Source organism: Polistes fuscatus, unplaced genomic scaffold, assembly GCF_010416935.1.
Source record: "Polistes fuscatus isolate 324 unplaced genomic scaffold, CU_Pfus_HIC Scaffold8, whole genome shotgun sequence".
Taxonomy (NCBI): domain Eukaryota; kingdom Metazoa; phylum Arthropoda; class Insecta; order Hymenoptera; family Vespidae; genus Polistes; species Polistes fuscatus.
Window position 1 is genome coordinate 3,358,948 of NW_025113162.1, and position 11,627 is coordinate 3,370,574.

Here is an 11,627-nt window from a genome sequence, read left to right on the forward strand (position 1 = left end):
TTCCAAAAAAGGACTAGTTATTTCGGGTAAAACCTAAGATTTCCACGATTTAATTGAATTATACAGTATTTAACGCTGATATTTATATTATATATATATATAATAATTTGTTTTCTTTTTTATTTTTAATCACACTCGTCTTCCTTTGTGTTTTTTTTTTAATTCTTTTCTAGTTCTACGTAGAAAAAACGATGGATGTGTGTATGTATACAGAATGACGAAAGAGCCTCGCATTTGATTCGTATAAAACGTGTTAGTATGCATGTGCTTGCACGAGTGAAAGAAAGAATTGGAAGTACAATATTATACTTGTTCGTATATATATAGATTCTTCATATGAAATCATTGTCTTTCGAAAAACTCGTATATAGTTCTTCGTGTAAAAGCGAAGGTTCTTCGACTTCCTGTAGACTTACGATTAACAACTAGTTTTTATTTTAAGTGAAATGTTCTTCGCAATTTATCATCAAAATAAATTCGAGAATGTTCGTATAATTGAAATGCGAATTAGACGAAGAGTATTTGACAATTAGATGCAAATGAATGAAAAATGTTCATTGGTTAAACGCTTAAAATGAAAAGTATTTTTCTCGGGGAATTGATTCTTATGCATTGTGTCAGTTAATTTTACTTTTTCAATTTTTTTTTTTTAATATATATATATTTTTTTTTTCATTACAAATTATACGAACAATCTCGAGACTCGACACAAATATTTTTGGCAATAATACAAACAGTATACAACATAGCAATAAATACTATTATCAAGTTAACAACTTAAGTAGTCACAATTATTGTCATTTGAAATACCGTCGATCACCATACAGTAGCAATATCTTGTTTTTTGATATTGAATCGCGCAACCGTGTTTTTTCGATGTTTCATATTTATGAATACCACAATGAAATGCAATAAATCTTGTAATTTTCACACGATTTGTAGTACAACACGATTGGTGCAGCGACCACGAAGATATTTACCTATTTTAAAATGATTATTTTTCGAAGGAAGTTTCAAAAGTCAAAATGAGTCAATTGCGTTGTAATCATAATTACGTAAGTATATATGTAAAATTGACTCGTTTTGTTAGTTTAAAAAAAAGAAAAAAAAGAAAATTGCAAATGTCTTCCTAGGTTCGTATTGAAATGTTTCGTGATTTTGATAATATTTTTCTTATGACAAACGACATCAGTCGTATAATTTCGAGCTGTGGTAAAAGGAGAAATGATTTTGATCGGTAAAGAAGGACGAAAATAAAAGAAAGAATTCGCGCGTGGGATGTACAATTCGTAAAATTGACGTGACGATTTTGTGAAGCTCGTCGTCAGGTCGTCGAAATTTTCCACGAATATCCTCAGAAAGGTCAGATTTAATTGAAAAGAATTTCGGATCAAAGGAAATGAATTTGTTCGATAGATTTCGATTGGAAAATTCGACTTCGACGACGTGGCTAACAGAAAATATTGAAGTGGATGTTTAAATTGACAAAAAAGGAAAAGCGTGCGAGTGGTCAGTACTTTTGAAAATCAAACGAAGGATAAGAAAAGGGTATAAGAAAAAGAAGAAAAGAAGAAGAGATGTATTATTCGTATTAAAAGCTGTTGCTGAAGATGCCATAATAATATGATAAAATGCGCTATTTTATACCAAGCAGCTTGATTAGATGCAAACTTTCCTATGTTCTTGTATACATTATATTTATTATTGTTCATGTTTATTAGAATGATATATATATGAAACAGAGATTATATATATTCCCTGGATATCTATAACGCCTTGAGGAAAATAAAATGAATACTTTATGGGAATTCGATGGTCGAATCATTGTACACATATTTATCCAAGTTTTAGTATTTGATTTTGAAAGAAAATTGTTTTCTAGAATTAACAAAAATAAACGTAATGAATGGTGAGTAAAATTATTCTTTATTTATTTACATGAAAATAGTACGTATATCACAAACTCATTTATTATTTATAATAATAATAATAATAACAATACAAAATTAACAAAGTTTATCCGAATTATAATGAGTTTATAGAGAATAAAGAAAAGATAGACATCGAGAGTTGAAAATGAATAGTTCAATGTTACTTGTTTATTTATTTTTCGAGTAGTCAGAAGAGAGATTGTCCATTGCCTTTCAAAGGCAAATCAAAACAAGTTTTTCTACCTTTGGGAAATAGCATTGTTAGCCAGAACGAATCGATGGCCTGTACTTTGTACTTTCTCGGAAATTCTTCATTTTGCTTCCGGCCGACGGCAACGTGGAACGCCGCAAGGTAAGCAGGCGGCCTACAGTAAAGATGCTAATTAACCAAGTTTCAGTCTTAACAAAGTTTTTCGATTAGCCAGTAAATTGTTATACGATGCGGGCACGGCTTGCTGCTTCGTCATTATTTCTCTCTCTCTTTCTTTCTCTATCTCTATTTATCTTTCTCTTTCTACTTTTCATTCTTCCTCTCTTTTGCTTTCCCAAACAAATCCAAAATTGTAGTAGCGAAATGCAGCGAAATAATGAAAAGCCAAGCGCAGAGAAGTTTAGTCGTTAAGAACACCATTCTTGCTTGAGAAATTTTATAGAACTCCCGATCGTTCTCGCTCCTCTGACTCTTTGGATAATCATTTTGCAAATGTAAAATGCATTTTATAATGCATAACAAAAGGGTATAAGATAGTTTCCTCGTTAGTAGAAAAAATGAAATGTAAGAGAGCGAGATTACGGTAGTATGGGTACATTTTAATAATATGGTTTTTGTTTATATCAAAAAACTTTTCGCAAAAACCATCGAGTGAAAACTGGAATTGCGAAGGAAACAAAAATTAACAGTCATACGTATTTTTATATTCGATTAATTTATATTTGAAATATACATATATCGATGATAAATAAAAAATCTAGCGGTGATCGGTTTGTTTGATAGAAATATTATTTCACATGCTCTCGTCTGACAATATCCCGAACTTCGAAATACGAAACACGTGCGTTTTATCGGCGATCGCGAGAAACGGGTGCAATCAGCATTCTACATTAAACTGTTCAGAATAATCCGATTTAATTAACATTATCAATGAATTCCGTACGAATGATAGCTCGATTCTATGCTCTAACGATCCGATCAAAGTCACGTCCGACATTTAAATCCGAGTACACAATTGATTATATCGTTTCAAACACGAAAGCTAGCGTAATTACTGGAACAAAATGAAATTTCTTTTTTTTTTGTATTTCTCTTTTTCTCTCTTTTTCTCTATTCGTTTACCTCCCCAGATCTCTCATTTTTTCTCCTAAACGAAATTACAAATATGTAAAAAATTGACTACTATCGTTGAAACAAAAAGAAAAAAGAAGAAAAAACATCTCAACATCTATTTCACTCTCTTGAAGAAACCTTTGAAAACCTTAAAGAGAAATATTACCCTTAAATCCTTCGTGAAACATTTGAGCGGTGTTAACGATATCTCTTCGCACGATCGAAGCGGAAAAAGTTCAGCTCGCTTATCGAGAGTAATTCGAGCGTGTATCGGCGACGAGGAAAGAAAAGAAATCTGGAAAAGGAGAGAAATAATGCGAAAGAGAGGAAAAGAAAGAGAAAGTGGAAGAAAGAGAGAGAGAGAGAAAGAGAGAAAGAAAGAGTGAGTTAAAATGAGAGGAAAAGTGAGGAGGTGGGACAGGAGAGAAAATAAAAAAAGATAAACGAGGGAGAAGGATAGAGTGAGTGAGAAGGAAGTAGGAAGAAGGGGGGGGGACGCGGGAATAGAGTCCCAAGCCGATAGTAGAAATACGGGCGGTCGTTCGAGTGAAGTATCTCGATGAATATGAAAGTGACAGGCGCGTAATCCTAGGGGGGCAAATTTATCTGACCTCTCCGAGGATATCGAGGCCGGCGTTTGACCTGGGTCCACGGAAACGATTCTCTCTCTCCCTTTCTCTTCTTTTCTATCTCTCTCTCTCTCTCTTTTTCTCTTTCTCTTTTTCGAAGGGATAGATAACGTATCGCGAGTCGCACCAAATCGTACGCGGAACCCATTCGTTTTGTTACACGCTTGCGTATATTACGCCTTATCCTTCTTCCCTTACCCCGCCTTCCCACCTCGGGATTGATATACAATCCATTCGTAAATGACCTTTACCCTCCAACGAGGGAAATGGAAACGTTAATTAATTTTCGGACATATATATGTCGCACGAGATTGCCTCATTTCGTCGGATCTATGTAATTCTTCGTATAATCTTTACGAAATCACAGTGATTTTTTTGACTGTCGGTCGACTGGAGCTCGTTTACACGCGATTTCATCACGTTAGCTCATGGTTTTAATTATGTTCAGAACTATAAATCTTGAGGATATATATATATATATATTGCCCTGTTAAAATGTATAATTCATTTAATTCGTGAAAAATTTAGATCTAACACGAGATAACTAAGCGTTTTAGGGGTAGCAAATAAAAAATATGTAAGGAATGAAAGAAGCAGAAAGAAATTCGTAATATATGTGATTGGTTCCCTATGTTTCAACGTTGCCATCGGCCGACAGCATACTTTGACCGAGAAAAATTGTACGTTGATATGATAGATGAGAAAGATTCCAATTCGACGACATTTGGTGAAGAAAAAAAATTAGATTTTTTCAAGACGAAGGATGCTGAAACAAGAGGAAACAGGTTTGTATATATATATATACCTAACCCTTAGAGATATATGTCATGTTGGGATCGAGTTGGAGGAGGGATGAAGAGGGTAAGGAAGCGTGATTTGTCGAAGGAATACGTCTGTCAACGGAGAAGCGTACTTTCGTCCTCTGAAATCGACGATTTTCTCTTGCCAGGCACGTCGTCGCCTCTGGATCCAAGGATTTTCTCGATTCTGATCCGCCTTTTCATGTTTCTTTTCTTCGTTGCCTTCTCGCGAAGAAACCGACCGCGTTGTTGTTTGCTAGCATCTCTTTTTTCTACACGTACATTTTTATTTTTACATGTATACGAGGAAGAAAGTCGTGTTACGCACACACATGCATAGAAACACACTACCTATTCGCTTATTCTATCCTTACGCACGATAGCTAGGGATGTTAGTTTTTTATTAGGGCGCTTCGTTGAAGATTTAAAAAATAAACTTATTAAAAACGACGAGAAGAAAATGTTAGATAGTACTTCTAATGCAAACAATTTCGTTTTCCAATTTCATCCTGTCAGCGGAACGACCTCATGCTAGAACTTTGCGAGTACTTTTTATAAATCTCGCCACGAGCCGTTTGCTTAAGACGATTCCCGTTTTTTTACCCGCTGGCTTTTATTAAAGACCTATCGAGGAAACTATTAAAAAATGTTTCCTTTTAAACTATACAAAAATAGAAAAGAAATTTCTTTTCTATCGTTTATCCTGTTTATTTGGATCTTGTCGTCGAAGCGTGACGAATATCGGCACACGATGTTGAGGTAAATTCGATGCCCATGCCCTGGGGTTCGGTTTTTGGAAATCGTACGTGGCGTCATCAAAAACGATACTAGTCGTGCCCCTTTTTTGTCGTTGTATTGTCACTGGGACACGTGGCCCAAAGACATGTTGAAATTGTGTGTTTTTCCCTCTCTCTCTCTCTCTCTTTTTTCTTTTTTCTTTTCTCGTCGATTAAAGCAATAAAATGCACATAGAAATAGAGAAAAAAAAATAATGTGACGGAGATAGTGGAAAAAGGTGGAAACAACCCTCGAGAATTGGGCAACTGAAGACACCCACGGACGGACACGCCCGTGTAGTGAAACGTCAGTCAGGCTTAGGACAGGATCTAGATGTTATCTAAGATACAGCTCGTTGAACGGGGCGACGCGTCTCGCCCGTAGCTTTCTCTGTGTACACTCCACGTGTGTGGCTTTGTGTATTTGCTGCTTGTTGTACGCATATAAGCACACTTTGTATCTATAGCTAACTAATTATTCCAAGCACCCTCCGTGCGACGAATTGCACGTTTGAAGCCGTCCGACGCGTTGCGTATTAAGGAACGTGTTCAATTATCTATACTCATATTTTCAATACGATAACGATTGTAATATTTAGATTTTGCAATGTTATTTCATAGATTTATTTGCATACGAATTCGTATAATTTTAATATGAAAATCAAAGCTATTTTACAAAAATATCTTTATTATTTTTAATAGTATATTTTTATTTCAGTAAATGTTCATTATTACGTAGGTAACTATCGACAAATTTATTTGCTAAATTTAAAACACAAAGTTAAGAGCTATAGAATATCGGAGTATTCGTTATTATCGACAAATTGACAAAGGGAAATTTGAGGATAGTGTTTGACGATCTACGAAATTATACTCTCTATCCACGATATAGTCCCGTACGATGATTGCAATCCTGATGTTCAAAATGAACAGCCGTAGTGCGTATTGATGCTCCAGGACTTTCCTGTTGCAGTTGGTTAGTTTCGTGGATTTTGACTTCGTCGCATTAACGGAGTGATATTCGCGGTTTAATGATAGTGATTTCCTGGAATCGTATTGACTTTATCGACGAACGTCAAGAAAATATAATGAAGATTTTCTTTCATCGAAACGTCACGATTCTTTTTCGCTTTATCTTTTTTTTTCCGAATTGTCTTTTGTTTTAGAATAAAATTGATTACGATCAAGAAGAGTTTGCCATACAAAATTGCAAATTGTTTCTAACTTGGCAACGTTGTTGATCATGAAAATGCACTTAAAGTTTTAGAGGAGTCAAATTAATTATGATCGGAGGATACGTTTTGTAAGATTACAAATTGTTACAGGTTTGGAATGTCGTTGATCATGGAAACACATTCAAAGTTTCCATAAATTAAGAGAGATAGGTAGAGAAGAGAAGGAGGAGAAGGAAGGAAGAAAGAGAGAGAGAGAGAGAGAGAGGAGGAGGAGGAGGGAACAGTGACTAGCTATGTACATATTCTCCATATTGCTAATGTCTCTCCCTTCCGCACGGATATTCCTCCATTCCCTCTTCCACCACCCTCTTTGGTGTGCAACCCTCCTCGATCCCTCAGTCTGCTAGCGCGCATCCACTCGCACATACATAGACATACACACACATATAAATACACAAATAGATACATGTAGAGAATGAGAGAGATAGATGAACGCATACGAATACGAAGGCGCATATTCACGCAGACAGGGCAGAGCGAGGCTGCGACTGACGCCGGGCATCGAGAGAGCTCCCGGGTATCTATCGGATAATTAGCCGGTGATTACGTGGCAGTCATTCGGGCGGATATCAGCACCCTCGGCCCTAGGCCCTCGGCCTCACCCTCGCCCTTGGGCAAGAGGGCGTAGACCGTAGTAGAGCCTTCGACCTGTACTTCCTCTCTCACTCCTCTCTCACTCCTCTCTCACTCCTCTCATCTCTCTTCTCTCGTGTACACACAGACATATAAGCACACACACACACACACACATTCATACATTTTCTCCGACGCTCCGTTTCCTCTTCGCTCAGCTTGTACTGCCAACGTCCACAAGCCAGTTCAGACTCTCTCAGGTGAAGAGAGAGAGAAAGAGAGAGAGAGAGATGCAAACCCGTACTTCCTGCATCTCGTTATTGACGCCCAATGCACTCCTGGCTCTCATTATAGCCCGTGGATAGCGCAGTTTCAGGTGTGCCTCTGGATACTCGACTGTGCTTGTATGTTCATCCGCACAGGTAATGTGTAGATGCCAAGGTGGTCGACGTACGTACATAAATATATAGCTATATGTGAATCGAGAGAGAAAGAGAGAGAGAGAGAGAGAGATTGTGAGGGAGAAGAGGGTCTACCAAGAGGGTGGATAAAGCCTCCGGCTGTCACCAATGAGTCTGCCATCCGATGCCGTCAAACAATCTCATTATCATTCGATTCACACACGGTAATGAAGAAAAGAGAGATTTCACATTCGGCAAACGTTGACTATGCGAATCCTTATAATTTTTCATTAAATTCGATATATTTCGTTGAACCTCATAAAATTGTTAATATAATATTTAAATCGAGATTTAATCATGCGAAAGGAGGTATATCGTTTATGTTCAACCAAAATTCGCTAATCACGTTTTCAACTATTTTAATGGGAAAATAATTGTTTTGAATTTGTCAGCTATTATTCCATAATAAGTATCGATAGTAATGTGCAATCAATAAGAGAAAACATTAACGAAAAGCATACTTTTTCCAAACACTGATTTTTCTCATGAAAAATTAATTCGACGAGCAATAAATCAGATTAGTATAAACGTCGGCTTATGATTTCTGGCTGAACACTCGACGATATAGATTTTATTAAAAATTAGAAAAGAATATTCGAACATTTCACTGCGGTCGTTCCGTTTTGATTCAAGAACATCGAAAGTCAGCACGCGACTAAAGTAGATTCTGATCAAACAGAAAAACGTCGCACGAAAGAGAATACATTTGGAACGACAAAGAACTCCGGGGGTATCAAATTCCCTCTGCGTTTCACTCTCTCGCGCTTCGAGGAGTCAAGAGAAAGAGAAAAAAGGAAAGAAACAGGAGCAAAGGTACACCAAGTGCGGCAAGTGAGATCAAGAGAGAAAAAGTGAAAAAAGGAAAGAGGGAAAGAGAGAGAGAGAGGAAAAATAGCACGATGCAATTAAATAATTTAAGCGTGTAGACCGGCGCGCACGCGACTGGAACTTCAAAAGTGCCACCGCATGTGGGCACGGATACGATCGGGGAAGTTAATTGAAGCTTCTCTTTTTTCTGCCGACCCCCTTTTCTCTACTTACTTCTCTCTCCTATTTCTCTTTCTCTTTCTCTTACTTTTATTTTCTTGCTTCCGCGCTTGTTCTCTCGCGGTCTTTCGCATTACGTAAGTCGAGTTCGTTGAAGTGTTCCCATTGGAGGCGCACGCGTACGCCTCTTCAACTACTCGCTTCGTGGATAGCAAAGGCAAAGCGATTGAGTCATTCATCGGGAATAAAAACATACAACAAACTTCTGGTGACAGAGAAAGGGTCAGAGGGAGGTGCGGGAAACGTGGTTCTTTATACCAAAGAAAGAAAGAGAAAGAACGAAGAAATATTGAGAGGAGCTCGTGTGACGTCACGAGCAGAAGGCATTCAGATTGAAGAGCGCTCGATGACTCTTGAAATTTGTATTACCATTAATAACGACGCGGGGGTGCGTGCGTGCGTGCTTGCGCGCGTGCGAGTGAGCGAGCTTACTCTCCCTCTCCCTCCTGCCCCCATTCCACCATTCCCCCTTTCCCTCTTCTTCTTCTTTCTCTCTTTCTTTTTCGCTCTAGTCGAGCGCCGCTCGTACGCGATCGCTCTTAACGCATACGAAAAAAAAAAAACGTAAAATTCGAACGACCAAGTGCGTCTGTGTGATTTGTACGAGTCACAGAGATTCTCAGTATTTTCCTATAGAATGAATTGGAGGGTTATTGTAATATAAATGGGGCGTTAATCTTAACGATTTAAAAGTCTTTATTTCTTTTTGTCGAAAGAATTTCTCTTTTATGTTCATCCAAAAATAAATATATCAAAGATCTTTTATTAATATTACATATACCTATATGTTTTACAGATTGTGATAGCGGACAAGGATGAATTCAAAATCAGTATCAAAAGTAGTTGCTTTTTCGATTTGAGAGACAGAAGGTAAAATTAACAAAGTTTAAAATATAGAATTTATAAGTATTTACGATCATTATCGACAAATTTTCGATTTAGATAATACCGAGGGAAGATACTAAAACATTTTCATCTTTGAATAAATGAAATAATTTGTTACAAGTTTACAGAATATATTGGAGAACCACTGGTATACGTGGTGCTATGCGTGGCGTGTGTGTTATAGGCGCCTCTGCGTTGAACCTTCCCGCCCCTTGACAGTCATCACCATCAGTAATAGCAGCGAGAAAGAGAAAGAGAAAGAGAGGGAGAGAAACAGAGAATTGCATTTCGTGGCGTTGTTCGCGAGGGGTAGGTAGCGATACATGTACGTCGGCAACGTATCCAGTACCCTCTCATTCCTCACAACCAACTGGACTACTACTTGCTGGTGCACCATCCAGGTCGACACTCACCCGCAAATATAATTACTGCCGTTTAAGCTGCTTCCATTGTGTGTCGAACGCTTGACTTGTTCAACGTCGCGCACAACCGCCACGGATAGATCGCACGAAAAGCGAACGAACTGTATGGGTAGAAACCAGAGAGAGAGAGAAAGAGAGAGTGAGAGAGAGAGAGAGACAATTGGACTTCTGGGTACTCGTACTTCATGCGTATTGTTCGTCCAGTTGAAATCAATGCAACGACGCAAGTGAGAGTTTCGTTTCTCACGTTACGAGTTTACACTGTCCTACAGGGATACGTGAAACCAAGATTTGCTTTGAATCTAAATTTGCGATGCTATATGTATCACTTATCAACAGTGATCCTGCTCCAAACGAATATTTAGCGATCGAGCCACGAATATTTGAAGAATTTCATATATCACTTAAGAACAATTTCTATAACCCTTTAAGAATTCATAAAATATCTACATAATTATTTTTTGTAAAAATTGTATAGCTTCTTTTCCATATGAAATATCATCGAACCTCTTTTATCTTCTTTTTATTCGCGTGCACGATCGATTCCAAGAGCAATTTCTCAAACGAATTAAGATTTACCAAACGATTTCGAATTTAATTGTCTTTCCCGGAATGGACTTGAACCACAAAGCTCCGTATCTCATTAAACACGGCAAAGAGCGTTCGAGACGAAAGCCAAGTGCATCGTCGAATTATAACGAGGCCGAAAATCGAAAAGGTCGCTCTGCTCTGATCGGTACGTTGAATAGAAAGTCAGGGGAAGGGAATGGAAAGAGAAAATAGAGAGAGAGAGAGAGAGAGATAAGTCAGAGCCCTCCGCGACGCGTAGAATTCCATTATGGAGTTCGAGTGCTTTTCGTGTTAAAAAGAGGGAGAAGGGATTCGTCGTCTTGAGCGGCAAATTGTTTTCCCTGGAAATTTCGCAGCCGTCATTTCGCACGTTTCCCGAGCTTTTCGTCGCGTTCTTTTCCGTGTACGTGTTCTATTTCTATCTCTCTCTTTCCCTTTATTTCCCTCCTACTCCTTCTTTTTCTTTTTTTCATCCCTTTCTATTTCTCTTTCTTCTTTGGTCTCTGTACGTTCTCTTCGCCAGCAGCAACACCGGCATCCCCCTGTCCCCCGTCCTCTGTCCCCTGTTCCCCTTTTTCTTCTTTCCACCGTTAGCCGTTCTTTTTGACGCATGCGTTAATATCGTATGTCGTTTCGCAGGCCAAGCCGAGCATGGAACGGTCCGACACAAAAGAACGCCTTAAGAAAAGGAAAAGCACGAGTCACGCTGTCGGAAAATGACGTCCCTGTTGTTGACACGTTCTCCGGTATCACCGAGAGAGTTTCCAACGTGTCGCGTGGGTGGCGGCCATCAATTTTCTCCTAAGCGAGCCTAATTCCGTTCCATGGTCTTACGTCATTGACATATGCCGCTCTGTCGGAACATAGGGGCGATTGCTTAGGAACGTGGAAAATGTTATGGTGTACTATTACGATGACAGGTTACTTTTTTAGGAAAAACTTCAATTATAGATATAGATAATTATATATTTGTA

At 38.1% G+C, this 11,627-nt stretch overlaps 1 long non-coding RNA gene across 1 annotated transcript; it reads left to right on the plus strand.

Annotated features, from left to right (window-relative positions):
- Positions 1-9,675: 9,675 nt before the first annotated feature.
- On the plus strand, positions 9,676-11,325 carry LOC122524823. Its single transcript, XR_006305636.1, has 2 exons — positions 9,676-9,970; positions 11,293-11,325. It is a non-coding gene; the product is annotated as an uncharacterized LOC122524823 (long non-coding RNA).
- Positions 11,326-11,627: the final 302 nt, after the last annotated feature.